Source organism: Eschrichtius robustus, chromosome 6 (genome assembly GCF_028021215.1).
Source record: "Eschrichtius robustus isolate mEscRob2 chromosome 6, mEscRob2.pri, whole genome shotgun sequence".
NCBI lineage: Eukaryota > Metazoa > Chordata > Mammalia > Artiodactyla > Eschrichtiidae > Eschrichtius > Eschrichtius robustus.
Window position 1 is genome coordinate 92,083,173 of NC_090829.1, and position 16,683 is coordinate 92,099,855.

The 16,683-nt window shown below is 36.9% G+C and overlaps 1 protein-coding gene across 14 annotated transcripts in view; it reads right to left on the bottom strand.

Annotated features, from left to right (window-relative positions):
* Window positions 1-16,683, bottom strand: part of BBX (BBX high mobility group box domain containing) — a 280,074-nt gene that overhangs the window by 127,142 nt on the left and 136,249 nt on the right. Inside the window, exon 4 of one of the 14 annotated variants that reach the window (XM_068546790.1) lies at window positions 12,646-12,763. The exons of the other annotated variants lie outside the window; for them this stretch is intronic. The gene's annotated coding sequence lies outside the window, so the exon portion shown is untranslated. The remainder of the gene's footprint in view (window positions 1-12,645; window positions 12,764-16,683) is intronic. 14 annotated transcript variants of the gene reach the window in all.

The window sequence follows — 16,683 nt, forward strand, 5'->3', positions numbered from 1 at the left end:
TACTACTCTATTGTTTATTTCTTAGTACTCATAGGGCCATATTCCTGACACAGTAAATACACACTAAGTGAAAGTCTGGAAAAAACAAAACAAAACGTGGATTCAAATACCAACTCTAAGCAGGTGCATGCCTTGGCTAAATCACCTAACCTCTGAATCTCTGGTTGCTCTATCTGGCTCTGGGGAGGCCCATCTAGCTCTAAATTATTTTAAGGCTCTATTTCTTGAAAACACTCTACAGTAGACTTCAACACAACAAAACCTATCTGGCCTGTCTCTAACATTACGTCTTCAGCAAAGGCTTTAAACAGAAGTCTGAGGAGTGCAGGGATAGGACCAAATCTAAAAGGGGTTCTTTGTAGCTTATAAGTGAATTGCTTTTGAGAAAGCCTCTGTCGACATCTTACTTTGGCTCCTCCTCTATACAAACTGCTGCGGGAGCCTAAGAAAAGCAGCTTTCAAATGTGCAAGTGCATAGATTTGGTGTTGCTGCCGCCAGGCTGCAGCAGCTGCCAGAGGACCAGAGTGAGTCAAAGCAATTCTACACATCGCAGGCCTCAAGGTCTTCCCTCTACTTGGCAACTAGACACTGGGATCAGTCATCCAGCTAAATGTCAAGAGTCCCAAAGTCATTACTGGTGCAAAGCGTTCCAGTCTGAAACTTTCAAAATGATATAACTTTTAAATCATTTCAAAGGTGATCTTTTTATGTGACTACAAACTTAGACTAATTTGTGAAAAATTAAAAGGGTCGTGAGACCATGACTCAGGAATTACACGCTGTATGTGTTTGGAAGAACATTCACATACACCTTTTCTGGATCAAAGGTATTACTGGCTCTTACTAAAACAATCAAATAGAATCGACAGGAGCCATTTTTAATGCTACTTACACAGTCTGAGAATTCTCAAAGATATTTACATCTGAATGCCTCATTTTCAGGCTCCTGTAACACTTGTTTCCAACTTTTAAGGCAATTACAGATGATTTACTTACAGGCTCTTTTCCCTTGAAAAATGTATCTCCATGAGTATTATTAATGGTTTCGGTCAAAATACATCATATGTAAGCTTGAATGCACTTTATTTTTTCGAAAGGGAGAAGAATTAACTTTACCTTTGTGGTCACACCCCTCTGTAAAAAGTAGTTCATTTCTACCCTCCAACATAAATGAAATACTTGAAGACTGTCACTGAAGATAGCTCCTCTTTTACAGACACTGTTCTATGAGACTTTTCACTGTTCTAGATGAAAATAAACTATCCAATGAAAAAAGGTCTACATGTTTAGATATTAGGAAATGCATTTCTATCAAATAGCCTTCTTAATTTTGAAAGTAATTCTGCATGTAATATGTTACACTAATTTTTGAAAGAATATACAGTAGACAAACATCCTGAGTAAGAGATATTTCTAAGAAAAAATTTTGAAATGGGTCTTACTAATAATCTGTTCTCTTATCAAAGAGCAATTTGTAAAAAGGAAAATCTTATTATAAAGGAGACACACTTTGATCTTAATCTTAATCTTCTTTCTCCAACAGCCTGACAATTTTTTTAACTTTTGGCTATGCTCTTAATTTGGGGAAGAAACTACACGACTCAGTTAAAGAGGAAATGAATAAAACAATTCTTATGGTTTGGAGGGGTGGGGAGTGGGTGGGTAATGAAGCAAAAATGCTGGGGGTTTGAAAGAAATGTAGAATAAAAGTTTATTATAAACAGACTTTAAATGGCCATTTTATCAGAAATTGAACTTTTTGACAGGATATAAAAACTCACTATCTTACTCCAAGAAAAACCTTTGCTTGAATCAAACAAATCTCACTGTTACTGAATCCCACACAAGGTTGTGTTACTATGTAACTCCTTGCATCACTTCTGTAAGGAATATTTTCTTTACCAACTTGTTCTCTTTTCTTCCTCATCAAAATTCTGCTAAAAACATAATGAATGTGGAACTCCTTCTCTTATTAACCTCAATAACTTGATTTAGGAATACTCAAACTTATTTTGAATTCCTACTTTGTTCTCCATTCAAAATCACAGATTTCTAGAGTTAGAACAAACTTTAAAGATTATCCGTTTAACTGTGAAAGAGGAGGAAATTCAGGTCCAAATGAAGAAATTTGCTCAAGGTCCCAGAACTTGCTCAAAGTGAAAGAGCTGGGACTAGTAACAAAGTCATCCCTGGGATTAATTTTTCATTTTCATTCATCACTGAGGAAGTTGAAAAGGCAACATTTAATAATAACTAAAGTTTATTCATTTTATATTTTTTAAAACAAGAAAGCAAATCATTGACACTTTCCACAAAGTATAAAAATTTCTTTTCATTAAAATTCACATCACTGTGCTTTCCTGGTGGCGCAGTGGTTAAGAATCTGCCTGCCAATGCAGAGGACATGGGTTTGAGCCCTGGTTCGGGAAGATCCCACATGCCGCGGAGCAACTAAGCCCGTGCGTCACAACTACTGAGCCTGCGCTCTAAAGCCCACGAGCCACAACTACTGAGCCCGCGTGCCACAACTACTGAAGCCCCCACGCCTAGAACCCGTGCTCCGCAACAAGGGAAGCCACTGCAGTGAGAAGCCCGCACACAGCAACGAAGAATAGCCCCTACTCGCCGTAACTAGAGAAAGCCCGTGCACAGCAACAAAGACCCAACACAGCCAAAAATAAAAATAAATAAATTTTTTTAAAAAAATTCACATCATTAAATTTGTTTCATTAAAATGATCAACAGTCATTCAACATTCAAAACAAATGCATCCACTGCCTTGCCAAGCACCTTGAAAAAAAGGCAAAACAATATATGAGAACTAAGAAGGAATTCAGACCTATGAGAAAATTCATAAGATCATAATATTATCCTGGAAAGGTTTCATTAACTCACCATACCATATTCCAACAGACGACAGAACTCAGTAAAAAAAAAAAAAACAAAAAACCGTAGTCTATGTTCTTCCACTGTTGTAGCTGCTTTTTACACCACCCCCTACTTCAACCTCTAAATGATTCACACCTTACACTGAGGGTGTATCTTATCTCAAGGAACTAGTGACAGTACAGCACATCACAAATTCAAAAACACTGTAAACGTTCCATGAAGTTTCTACCTGGACTACACAACATTTTCAACCTAGGTTTTTTCCATGAAATGCCACATTCAACTATGCTTGGAAACTGCAATCATATTATCCTAGATCTTGTTTAACTTAAAATACCATTTTGCATCATATGTCTCTATAAAGCAGCTAGGACCTTTCTACTAATAGGTCAAATCCTCCCAATACTTACTTTTCAAATTGTAATTTCAGAATAAGAACAATCTTTCTCAAATAACCTGAACTAAGAATTATGTAAGAATACATAAAATAATTAATGCACTTATTTTACACTTGAGGGGCTAAGCTGAAGAGACCCTTAAGGTTTCACATAAATAACTCTAAGACATCTGCTCTACTTCTCAATTCAACATTCCAGACATAAGATTACATTTCATCTAAAAGTCATCAGGCAGGAGGCAGCATTTCCAATTTGCCACGTTTTAATAATGAGTTTTGTCAATGGTCATAATTTGGTGTTTAGGGCTTTTCCCAACCATATTAATTTTTCTGTGCCTATCAGGGATGAACAGTCACAAGTGAAAACTTTGAAGATATATGATTTTCAAGAAAAGGATCTCAGAAAACAGAATCATAAAAGTAACCTGGATTTCTAACTGAAATACAATTTATTCTTTTAATACACTCTTCCATTGCGAATATTTAGTTACGCCAGAGACTTATCAACACTCTTTCTCCCTAAGTATTTACAGCCAACAGTCTCTCAAGGAGACAATCAGTTTGCAGTCCTAGATGGATCTAATAAGATGTGTGAATAGTTTTATGCCGCTGCACTCAATTTTACAGTTCCTAAAAGTCTTTGGGGATATCATTTTCAACATGTTTCTGGTTTTGTCCATTTCATTCTTTGGATCGATTTTCTTCGGTGAACTAAAGCATTCATCGCTTTTTACCAAACAGCACACACACAAAGTTACAATTTTCTTCCATCTTGTGAACAGTATTGAGATATATCCCTTTGTCATGTCAATCTTAAGATGAAGATTCAATGTTTTCTTTGAGGATCAAAGAAATAATTCAAGAGAAAAATAGTAAGCATATTATCACTTAAGACTTCTTATTAACAGTCTCATTGGTGTTTAGGCTCAAATTTGTCCAAATTTTAACATGAGATTACACTACATATGAATTTCAAGACTTCAAGTTATAGACTGAAGTTCTTATTGCAGCAGCCAAAACCTAATCTGAATGCTTATTTTTATTTCTTTACCCTACCCAAATCAAAGAACTTTTTGTTGGGCAACTGCAGACACTCAGCTGAGTCAATGAACATATTTCAGACAGCCGCTTCTTGTTTGTGAACCTAAAACTATTTCTGCTGAATGAAATGCAGGTTATACAAAGAGAAAAATTAGGATTTCCCACCCCCCCAAAAAAAACCCTCCACTTAGCACAGCTGGAGGATGAAACAGCAAATGAAATATATATGTAAATCTCATTTAACCAGAAAGCAACTAACTGATATTCCTTGATTGACCACATGGGCGGGGAGGGGGGAAACTTTTAGAAAAAAGCTTTTAGAAAAAGTCAGGAATCATATAAACAAGCTAACATCAGCTTAAAAAACAAAAACAAACAAACAAAAAAACAACCTTCCAGGGCTTCCCTGGTGGCCCAGTGGTTGAGAATCTGCCTGCTAATGCAGGGGACATGGGTTCGAGCCCTGGTCTGGGAAGATCCCACATGCCGCGGAGCAACTGGGCCCGTGAACCACAATTACTGACCCTGTGCCTCTGGAGCCTGTGCTCTGCAACAGGAGAGCCCGCGATAGTGAGAGGCCCGCGCACCGCGATGAAGAGTGGCCTCCGCTTGCCACAACTAGAGAAAGCCTTGCACAGAAACGAAGACCCAACACAGCCATAAATTAATTAATTAATTAATTAATTAAAAAAAAACAACCTTCCAGAATGTCCCAGGCAGGAGGTGGAGAGGTTGTTGGTGTTGGTAGTGGGCAATTCACTGGATGTCTGTACCACCTACTTCTTCAAACCTCTCACCTCTTCTACATACTATAAATTTTTTAAACTGTGAAGTAAGTGTTAATCATTAGAGTGACGACACCAAGTTCATCTTCCCATTAAAAAATAACCTTCACTTACTATTAATAAGAAACTCAGTTGTGTACTAACATTTCTACAATGATTTAATTCACAAATATTTAAACTTTTCTAGCTAACTTTCAATGGGTAAGAAAAATTAACCGAAACATTCTTTTCTAAACAACTGTTCCAGTTTATCCTATAAATTTTATTCTAGGAAACTGGGGCACTGATTTCATTCACTATACACCAAAATTACTATTTGGTAGGAAATATCTCTTCCTATTTATTCTAAATTGATATAAAATATATCGCTGACCCAAATTTTGTCAATTGACATTTTTCTCTAAATTAACAGAAAAGAGCATTTTTCTCAAATGCTGTGATTGAGAAATAGCTAAGTCTAACATATAACACCTTTATCAAACTCAAATTCAGGTGTACTGACATACATACAATTATGTGTATATGAATATGCATGAGTATCATCCTAATTTGGATCCATTTAATAATTCCTAAGAAAGGAGTCTATGACAAATCAAATAAGGAATAAAAAGTTCATCTGTTCTCCATTTCATGGTTCATGAATCAGAGCAAGGGAGTAGGAAAGGCTTGGACTTGGCAGCCAGATAGGCCTGGCTATGAATTTTTACCACTACCAGTTGTCTAATTTAAGGGCCTCTCTGTTCACTCATCTATAAAAGTAGGCTAGTAGCTACTTCACAGGATGGTAAGAATGGAAACAGATAGTACAGAAAATCCCTTTTAGAATGCCTCACATATGCTGCCTTAAACATTTACTTGTAAAAAAAAGCATGACAGGATGTATTTTCTTTTTTTTTTTCAAGCCCTTTGGCACCCCCCCACCCCAAGAGATGCTTACGTAACTTCTAAGTGATCATCTCCATTTCCAAACTAATCTGTATCAGTAGATTTATTCAGAGTCATGCTTTAAGCCTTTCATTCTCTGAATCCAAACTCTGTGGGACTTCACCAGTCTAGTCCCAGAGTTTAATTCCTCAGATAGGCATTCCACATCTTTTTTTGTGCCCTCCCTGCCTCACCCCAACTCTCCCCAAAATCGGGCCCCAAACTTCCATTGCCTTTCTCTATATCCAATACCCCAGAAGACGTATTCAAGGCCCAGCTTCCTGCGTTTGAGTACTTCCTTGCCTCTTTTTATTTGCCCTGGGATCCCTTATTTAAAATGCCCCTTTCTCTCTTCCTCTCCATGCAGGTGGAAATAACAGCCCCTTCCTCCAAGTTTCTTAGTTCCCTACAGCATGAGCCATAAACTTCCTGGTGACCCTCTTCTGTTATTGGCTTGAATGATTATTTCAAATCTGTTGCTCTTAGCCTCTTATCGTTTTACCTCCTCTACAGACACACCCACAGCATCATTGTCAGGAGCCTCTTAACCACAGACAGTGAGTCTTACACAGAGTCCCCCATTGAAAATGATAGGCTTAAATCCTGTAGGATAAACTTGTCCAGGTTCACCCTCCTCATAACTGTAAACTCTAAGTGGAGGAGGGGGATGAGGAAGGGTGGGTATCCTTATGGGTCTTTGAAGTCCCCAGAAGAATGTAAAGGGAGAAACAGGAGAACACAACCCCATCGCGATTTCACCATCCTTACTAAGTACAAAGGGTAAAAGAGCCAGAACCTCTCAACGAAAACTGTCTTTGAAATTATTTAAATGCAAATAATTTTACACAGACCCACCAAAAAAAATCTCTGGCACATTTTTTAAAGTTTGAAGGAAAAAGAAACAATCCTTGAGTAAGCTCCAGTAAGAGCAGAAGAAAGGCTGTCTTGATGAGCTTTAATCTCGAGAGAACAGCTGACTGGATGATTCCATTCAGTGAAAAATCAGACTCACTCACTCTTGCCCTGGCACTGAGATCTAGACGTTCTCTGACTCGAGAGTTCCAGGGCACGGACTTCCCTAGGTCCAGAGAGGTTCTTCACAGTTGACAGGGTACTAATTGACGAACACAAATCCTGTGTTTACAGGGCAGCTTGAAACTCACAGAAAGTAACACTGCCATCTACCCAGTGTAAGGGCTAAGCAACAGAAATTACTATAAATGCATGAAAACAGCAGCCAAGATTCTCCTAAGCTCAAAACAGACCTTAACCAAAGAGCAATGATGCCATCATTCAAACAAGACACCGTGCTTGGCTAGCACAGGGAAAGGGAGTGAAGTATCCACCAGCAAAGCACAAAAGAAATGTACAGAATCTGAGGAAGATTTTGTGGGGGAAACGGTTTGGCACAGACACAGAAGAATACCATATTTAGTGATCTTTAACAACATTACGGTGCCCGGGCGAGCTTCCTAGGAGTCCCAATCCCTCAAAACAATTATCAATATTAAAGTGCAGCTGCTCTGCTTTCTGTTCTATTGCTTTTATTAAAAAAAAAAAAAAAATCAGTGATTTATTATTCAGATTTAATACATCCTAGTCAGCCTTTCAGAAATGTAGATTTTGCAACTAAGATAATGAATGGAAATTAACTTCAGGAAAACAGATTCATTCCTCACTTCTTTTTCCTCAAAATTACAGACCCATTTGAACATTTCACTGTTTTCTTATCCAGATACAAACTCCCACACAAAATGAATATTGCTATTCTAGCAACACCTAAATTTGAATGAAGTTATTCAGAACTATTTTAAAAAGATGCTTTTTAGTAATACAGATAAATCTGTATTTTGTATAATTACATGAGTAATTACATAAAGCTCAACTTTGACCTTACTGTTATATGTATTACTAACTTTGCCGTATAAAAAATATAAACCAAGAGTAAAAATTAAATGTGCAGTTCAAATTTATTAATTCAGCATTTAAAAATTCCTCTTCCAAGTTAAGACCATTCAGTGGAAAATCTGTAATAAATGCATTTCCTAGTTTCTACCAAAGGAAAATTTTGTATCACTTGTTTATATACATTTATATATTTTCGACTGTATTTAAACATGATCCAACTTATTAACACAATGGTGTATTTTTAATATTTGCTGCAACTTAGTCATTAGAGAATATATCGTTCTTTTTCAAAAGACATTAAACTAAAATACTAAATGACTAGGTTTTCAGACACACTTTCAAGTCTGTCTAAATTAAAATACTAAGTGAATTAGTATTACAAAAGAAACTTATAACTGATAAGTTAAAATATTAATGTGAACACTTAATAGGTCAAGCCTTTGACATTAACCAAAGTCACAATATTAAAGCAGTTAGAGTGAGCATTCTTCTATCAGGAAAGTTTTTGTGTCAGGTAATTTCTCCCATGATTCCATTATAAGCATAAGAGGATGTTTCTCTCCTTGTATTCCTGAGGAACAAACAGTAATCTGTTCTTCTAGAGATAGGATGGTATTAACCGCTTCTTTCAGAACAGAACATTTGGCGTAATATGGTTTTGTAGAGTTCTGTGAAGTAAGCGGTTAGGAGGGGTGAATTATCACAGGTAGCCTGGCTTCTGGCTCCTCATGGCAGGATTGCACAGTAAATCTCCAGTGTTTCGTGTGTACTGAGGCTGGAGGTGAGGTTGGAGGTTAACGACTGGTCTTTCACTGAGTATTTTAACATTAAAAAAAAAACAACCTAATAAGATTTTTTAAATCCCATTTAGAATTAAGTTAATGTTATTAAAGATAGATCCTCATTTTAAAAGTTTTCTCCCTTTTTCATTTTTTTTTTAGTTACAAAACTTTTCTCTTGCCTTACTCTCTTCTTAGCCTAAAATTTGCCTGACTTCCATGGGATTTTTCACAAAGCAGGTCCATAATATCACGACAAGATTAGATTATTTCGTGTCCCTTAATGAAAGAAAGAGCCTCCTTAATCTTGGTTAATGGTCAAATAGACAGCTCTCTGGCCAGGACCCTCCGGAGTGATTGGGCAGTGTTTACAATTTACAGAAAGTTAAGACAGTTTGCGTCCCTGGCCCCGTGTAGTCTGCTCTCTGGCTTCTTTTGCCTCTGATCCAGAGTTCAGCGGTACTCACAAAATGAATTCTGGACAAGTAACAGGTTCAGGAAACACTAGTCATGTGCAAATCCAAAGAGTCAGATAACTCCTTGAAAGGGGTTATAGCACAAATCTATCTTAGAGTGAGAGTCCCTGCAACAGCTATGGGAAGGCGGAGCGAAGGCAGCGAGCGAAGGAGTTCAGGTCTCACTCCCCATTTACCTCGGGTTGAGGAGCTCCTAGCAGAGAAACCACAGGAGGAAGGAACAGGCAACTTGCCTCTAGCACCAGATAAGGACGGGCAACTTGCCTCTAGCACCAGATAAAGACAGACCCATTGACTTCAAGAATCCACAACAGTTAAAACCAAAAGTTAAAACCAACACTGACTCAAAGATGGTAGCTGGCATGTGAAAGGAGACATGGAGTTAGGTGGTACAGCAAGTAGCAAAGGGAGAACGCACTGCCCCCACTCACAGCTGAGGGGCTGGGGGAGGAGGAGGAGGAGAAAGAAGCCAGGACTCAAGGTTTTGCGCTGAACAATGCCTGGGCTGCCCGGTGAAAGAAATTGGGAAGCCAAAGGAATTCATTACGCTTTCTCAAAGAAAGATAAATCTATTCTTTCTCCAGAACAAATAACATGAAGGGAAGTTAGAGGTATGCCCCACTTGCTACGGTTATGAGAGACAATAACCGGCAGGTTGCTGTGACATAGCCCGGTCAGGTAGATGGATTCAGGCTTTGGTAGTGGTGCCCAGACATCCCATGAGAAACTGTATTTCATTTCAATTGAAGATAAAATACAAAAAGGTTGGAGTCAAAAGGATTCTTACAGATCACTGTTCTACCACTCTCATTTTGCCCAAACCCAGAGTGAAGCTCAAGAAGAAATGACTACTTATGGTTTACAAAGCTACCCACAGGCAGAACTGTTTACAGTATGCATGATTTTTGCCCACTGCTTTTAGGGTAATTATTATTGCTGAGCTGGGAAAAGGCATTTCCATCCTCACTACATTTACATCTTTCCTTTCTTCATTCAATAAACATCAATTGATTAATAACTACTAGGCACTAGACCTGAACCTGGAAGACTCTCCTGGAAAACCTCAGAAAATGAATGTGGCAGATAGTGGTACCAAGTTTGACAACAGGCAAAACACTGAAGTCAGTCAACTAAAATCACAGACCACCAAGTACTAAGTACAAAGTTAGGAGGAACTGCGATATGAAAATTGGAATGGATTGTGCAAGTATAATCAGATACCAAAAGAACCAATGGCTGAGAAAAACAGAAGTAGGTGAAGGACAGAAAAGGGGAAAGAGTGGCAAATAGAAGTTGTCATTTACTCGAGCTTTTGGGACTTTTGCAACACAGAACAAAACACAGGTTGCAAACAGTCCTCTGTGGGTCACTCTTTCTCTATTTCAATTCAAATTAAGGAAAAAAGAAATCAGTAAAAGATGTGTACATTTCTCTGCGCAAACTATCTTCAGAAGGCAGGAATAGCTGACAACTTTCGTTTAACATGAGAACATTACATTATTATGATGTAGTTTTCCTGGGAGAAAAAACTTAGCTAGCAAACATACCCAGCAATTTCAGGATGTCTGGACTTAACTGGGCTTGAGAAAAGGTGTGAGTGACAACTGGAAAACTAAGAAATACAAGCAGCTGCTGCAAAGGATAAAACTAATTTTAAAAAGGTCATCAGGATTATTGTTAAAATGGTGTTACAGGCAACTTACAAAATTACTTAAAAAAAAAAAACTAGTCATTTTAAAGAACTATATAAGAGATATAGAATGAGAACATTTATACTCAGCTAGAGGGAGGATTAAGATGTAACAAATTCTATGGAAATCCATTTGCCATGATCCTACAGAGTTTGAGGTTGGGTTGACCTAGCATTTCTACCCATGAACATACATCCTAGAGAAATAGTATGTGCATAAAGAGGCATGAATAGGACTCTCAAGACTTTTTCCTTTGCAGTTTTATCTCCCACAACAAAAACTGGAGACAATCTAAACAGCCATCAAAAGAAAGTGGATAAATAAATTGTGGTATTTTCATACAATGAAATACAACTGTGATCATAAATGAATTACAGGTATAAGCAAGGATGAATCTCTCAAACATGCTGAGTGGCAAAACAGGTGTTGCAAAAGAAAACATATAGTATTATTATTTATATAAAATTCAAAAACAAGCAAAACAATGTAGGGGATACATAAAACGTGGGAAACAACTATAAAGGAAAACATGGAATTAATAAACTCAACATTCAGGATTGTGGTGGTAGTTAAAGAGAGGTGATGGAATCTGGGCCAGGCATAGCTCTATTTCCTAAGTTAGTGGTAGGTACTCAGTTATTCATGTTAATGTTATTCTTTGTATCTTATTCACATGTTATAAATACTCCTTGTATATATAGCATTTTCTAAATACTATGGGGTTACTTCTATTTTTAAAAAGCTCTCAGAAATAACACTATATTTAGCAAACTATTTTAAAGGTACTTTTTAAGTATCTGCAAGTAACAAGTACCTAGCACACACTCAGGACTTTATAAAATTATCTCTTTTAATTCACAGAGCAACTCTCTGAGGTAAACATTTTCATTCTTAGTTTACATAGGAGGAAACTGACATGTCTGTTACGTAGATTGCCCAACATTACAGAGTTAGCAGCAGTAGAATTCAAACCATATCTTAACTCTGAAAACCATGGTGTGTCCGTAGGTAGGACTATCTAAAATACAACAGCACAGATAAATTTCCAACATAAACACAAAACTGACTTGTTATACTGAAGTTTACTATTTTAATTCATCTTAGCATTTATAATGCATCCCTAGATCATATTCTAATATTGACAACTTTATGTCATAGTACCTCATTATTACTTCATAATCACAATTTACCGTTAAACTCTGTAAATTCTAAAACTGGCAACAGATACCAAGTATGTTTATGGAAATTCTCAATTTGGCTGTACTTCTTTTCATAACTTGACTTTCTCTAAGACTGGAAGTTCAAGGAAAGTTAGCTGCTGGTAGGCTGAAACACAGCATTCTCATTTCACTGCCCTCCCATCAGGGACTCACTTGCAAGCAAGCAAACAGGATTGCCAAGTGAGAAATTACTCACTTCCACCCTCTTTTTCCTCATCTTTCTTCCAATAATACTTCAAAACCTAATTTTAAACTCATGCAGGAAACCTGATTAATACCACCTGCTTTTCTCTACTCCATTAACTCTGGGCCTCTTTGGCACACATACAGCACAACTCATTTATATAATTATTTGTCAGCTTTGTACTTCGGTGTTGTTTTAATTTGCATGTGTGTCCAGCCTGAAACAGCCACTGAAAAGTGTTTACAAGTTTATTTCTTCTGAGCTATGCCCTAACTCATTCTTCTTTGCCCAAAGCACCATCAACTGTGCTCTGTAAACAGTAGTCACTTAATAAATGCTGATTGACTTACTACAGCGGAACAATTCGCCTCTGGTATTTCTCAATGTCCCAGTGACTCCTCCACATCTACAAACATGCTGGAGATGATACCAGGTACCGTTAGAGGCTTGGGGTCTTCCTGAGGGTGCCTGGGACAAGAAAAACACAGAGAGAGACCAAAGACAGTCAGGAGAAACACAGAGAGAGGGAACATGGAAATAAACAGAGGACAGAACAGAGTGAGAGGAGCCAAAGAGTCGGGAGTTACGAGAGACACTCAGAGACAGGGAAGAGGTCAGCAATCCAAACTTGGGTTTTAGGTTGGAAACCACATTTGTGGTATTATTGACTCCTGTAAGAGGTGCATTCATGTTACTAAGTTTATGATATAACTGACCACTTCAAAGTTATTTCTAAGGTTTTTCTGAGCTTGTAACTTTATTAAAATTCATCTTTACGTGGAAGCATCTTTGGAGACCTACACACAGATACAAACATGATTCTCATATTAACCCAGCTGTAAATAAGGAAATATTTTCCTAATTCTTCAGTTTAGAAACTGGTTACTTCAGAGAGGTAATGTGACTTGCCCAAGGTCACAAGCAAGAATATGATAATTGGGGCCCCAAATCTTCTGATTCCAAACACCAGTGCTTTTTCTGATATCCTATGTTCTCTATTAGAAATGAATCATATATAAATCCAAATTGTTTGTATAAAATAAAGTTCAAACTACACATTCAAGATAAAACTTTCTATCTGTTCAGACAATGAACTGCTGAGGTTACTCGCTAGGATACTTTACTTCAGAGCTTCATTTATTTTAAAAAAATCTATCAGAAAAAAATAAAGCAGAATAAAACTATATCAGAATGACAGAAAATTCCAAACAGAAAGGAAATTACATGAACAGGCACTTGACAAAATTTTAACATTTTAAAAAAAGGAGCTAGAGTTAGTTCATTGCTTTTACAACTGTAATTTCAAAGTTTTGGTGATTCAACAAATTTCAGCTGAAAGATCAAAAGCTCCACATTTCAATGAGCTCTTACATCTAAGTACTAATAAACCTGTCTCAAACGTGTTCTCTCATAATGTCGTACCTAAAGTCTATACTGCAATTCTATTTCAGGGTACTACATACAGTAGCAATGATTTAATGCACCACTCTTTGTAACCATTAGTATTTTCTCTTGAGGAATTCAGATGCTCTCCTAAATAATCATGCCCTTTTAGAAGCAATCAATTGTAATCAATTTTCTGTAATTGTCAGAAAAGCTCCTTTGATACAAGTGTAATAAGCATGTGAGTGGATTTCACAGCAAGACAAGATAATAAGACCACAAAGAAATTTCTATTCAATTGTGTATCAATATTTTCCCATGTTCAGCAATTTTTTAAATTGTCAAATCAGGCCTAAAGTATAGTACTGTTCTGCCCTCTAGTGACTGGCTAGGTTCTGTTAACTACATGTGTTTTTTAATTGCTTTTTGAGCAACACTTAGGGTTTTTTTTTAAAATACATATGACAGTGCTTTTTTATAACTGAACAGTGAACAAAGGGAATTGGTCAAATTTAAGATACGGCTTGTGGTATGAACACAATGCAGGAAAGATAACACAATTTCTTCTCATAAGGATGGTACACCTAAGTATTACACACAAAAAAAATTTTATATCATTTATTCCAATCTTTATTCATATTTTTATGCAATTTATTTGGAAAGGCCAAAGAATTACATTCAGTTTCTTTGCTGAAAACTTTACAAATTTCACAACTATAAATCCCAAATTGGTTTAATTATATTATTTTGGAGTCTGAGGTATCAAGGCAAGTGGTACTACATATACCACACATAGATGAACAATTTTCTAATAATTATAACAGAGCCAAAATATGCTTAATACAAAACTATACTGAACATTATTTACCTTTAACTGTTTCAAGTGGCACTTAGGATTTTTCTGAACCTCAGTGTTGTCTTTAAAAAACTGTCACTTTATATGTGGAAACATTAATCAAGGATGCCAGTTAAGACACAATTATTACACAGAGATTCACCATAGTATTTTGACGAAGGGTATTTCTTTCCCTCTTAGTTTCTCTTGCCATAAACCTCTTGTAAGAAACCGATGCATCTCTAGAACAGCATTTCTACACTCACTAATCCTAAGCATACTACTTCTGTGTCTACACACTTACGTTAAAAACAAAATTTGTACACATGAATGTAAAAGGATACCTGAACATGTGAGGATAATCCACAGGCAGTATGGTGGTGTGGTTAGGAGCACAAACCCTGCAGCCAGACTGCCAGAGCTTGAATTCCAGCTCTGCCCCTATTAGCAGTATGACCTAGGGAAGATTACTTAATTGCTCTGTGTTTCAGTTTCCTCAGGTACAAAACGGGAGTAAAGAGAGACACCTACCAATAGTAATGTTTTATATCTTCGTAAGTATTTGGGTTATACAGGTACATATATGAGATTATCAAAATCCAAAAAATATATATTTAAGATTTGTGTATTTCACTGAATGTAAATTTTACATCAAAAGAAAAGACTTGTACATAAATACTGAGCTACAATCAATAATATACATGCTGAAGTAATTAGGGGATTTGCAGTGATGTCTTTACTTTTAAATGCATCAAAAAGAAATTGAACTGATGATGGATGCACAGATTATAGGTATGTAATAAAATAAGTATAGTAAAATGTTAATGGTTAAATCTAGGTGGTGAGTATAAACATATGCTATATGTTTGAAGTTTCAAAATAAAACGTTGAGGGGGAAATACATCTACCTTTCAAATAGTTGATGTGACGATTAAATAAATAAGGGAATTAAATATACAGAAGAGAGCCTGACAATCAACAGTAGAGAATGGAGATATGTTTAAGCAAATGAAAACTATTCATCCCTAGTTGGAAGGAAAAGGTAAGAAAGTAATAAGGGGGCTTCCCTGGTGGCGCAGTGGCTGAGAGTCTGCCTGCCAATGCAGGGGACACGGGTTCGAGCCCCGGTCTGGGAAGATCCCACATGCCACGGAGCAACTGGGCCCGTGAGCCACAATTACTGAGCCTGCGCGTCTGGAGCCTGTGCTACGCAACAAGAGAGGCCGCGATAATGAGAGTCCCGTGCACCGCGATGAAGAGTGGCCCCCACTTGCCGCAACTAGAGAAAGCCCTCGCACAGAAACGAAGACCCAACACAGCCATAAATAAAATAAATAAATAAATTTTTTTTAAAAAATAGAAAGAAAGTAATAAGGCATTGGGCTCCAATTGGGCTCTACTGGACCAAGTAGTTGCCATCAAGGTTGTTAAAGCTCAAATTTCAAATATTTACGTCATTAACCTGCATGGGCCATGTAGAGAACATGGTCTTTGAAAGTCAGAAAGAGCTGATTTGAATCCTGGCTCTGCCTTCAATTACTCAAGAAGCTCAGACAATTTATTTAAATGTTCGGAGCCTCAGTTCTCTCATATATATGATATGAGAGTAATGATACCTACATCTAAGAGTCATTGTGAAGATTAGAAAAAAAAATACACACACACACACACAGAGAAATTAGCACATGAAATGCAAATAATAACTACTGCAGTTCTTTAAAATTATAATCATTATTACTACTTAGGGTGAGTCTTTTATACCCTTACAACTATTCTCTGCAGAAGGAAACAGAAGTGGCTATGTATCTGATTCTAACCTAGAAATTTCATATGCAGGTGACCCTACTAATCCAAAGAGCTTTCTACAGGATCTTTATTAAAACAGTAGGCCTTTCTAAAAGTACCAGTGTACTTAAGAGTAAAAGAAGAACTGGCAATGACAGGGAATTCACTTATCCCTCTGTAATGCCAATTATAATAAATGTAAGTCCTACGGGTGAGGCATTTAGGAAGTATGTTTGCTGATGATATTTTAAAGAAAGTCACACTTAGTGTATCTGAGGAAATAACATTAGCATCTGGATAAGATCTGATTTGAAACAGTCTTAGGTAACACATTTAAAGAAAAGAATATTAAAACTATATTTATAGAAGATGAGTTCTATGCTCC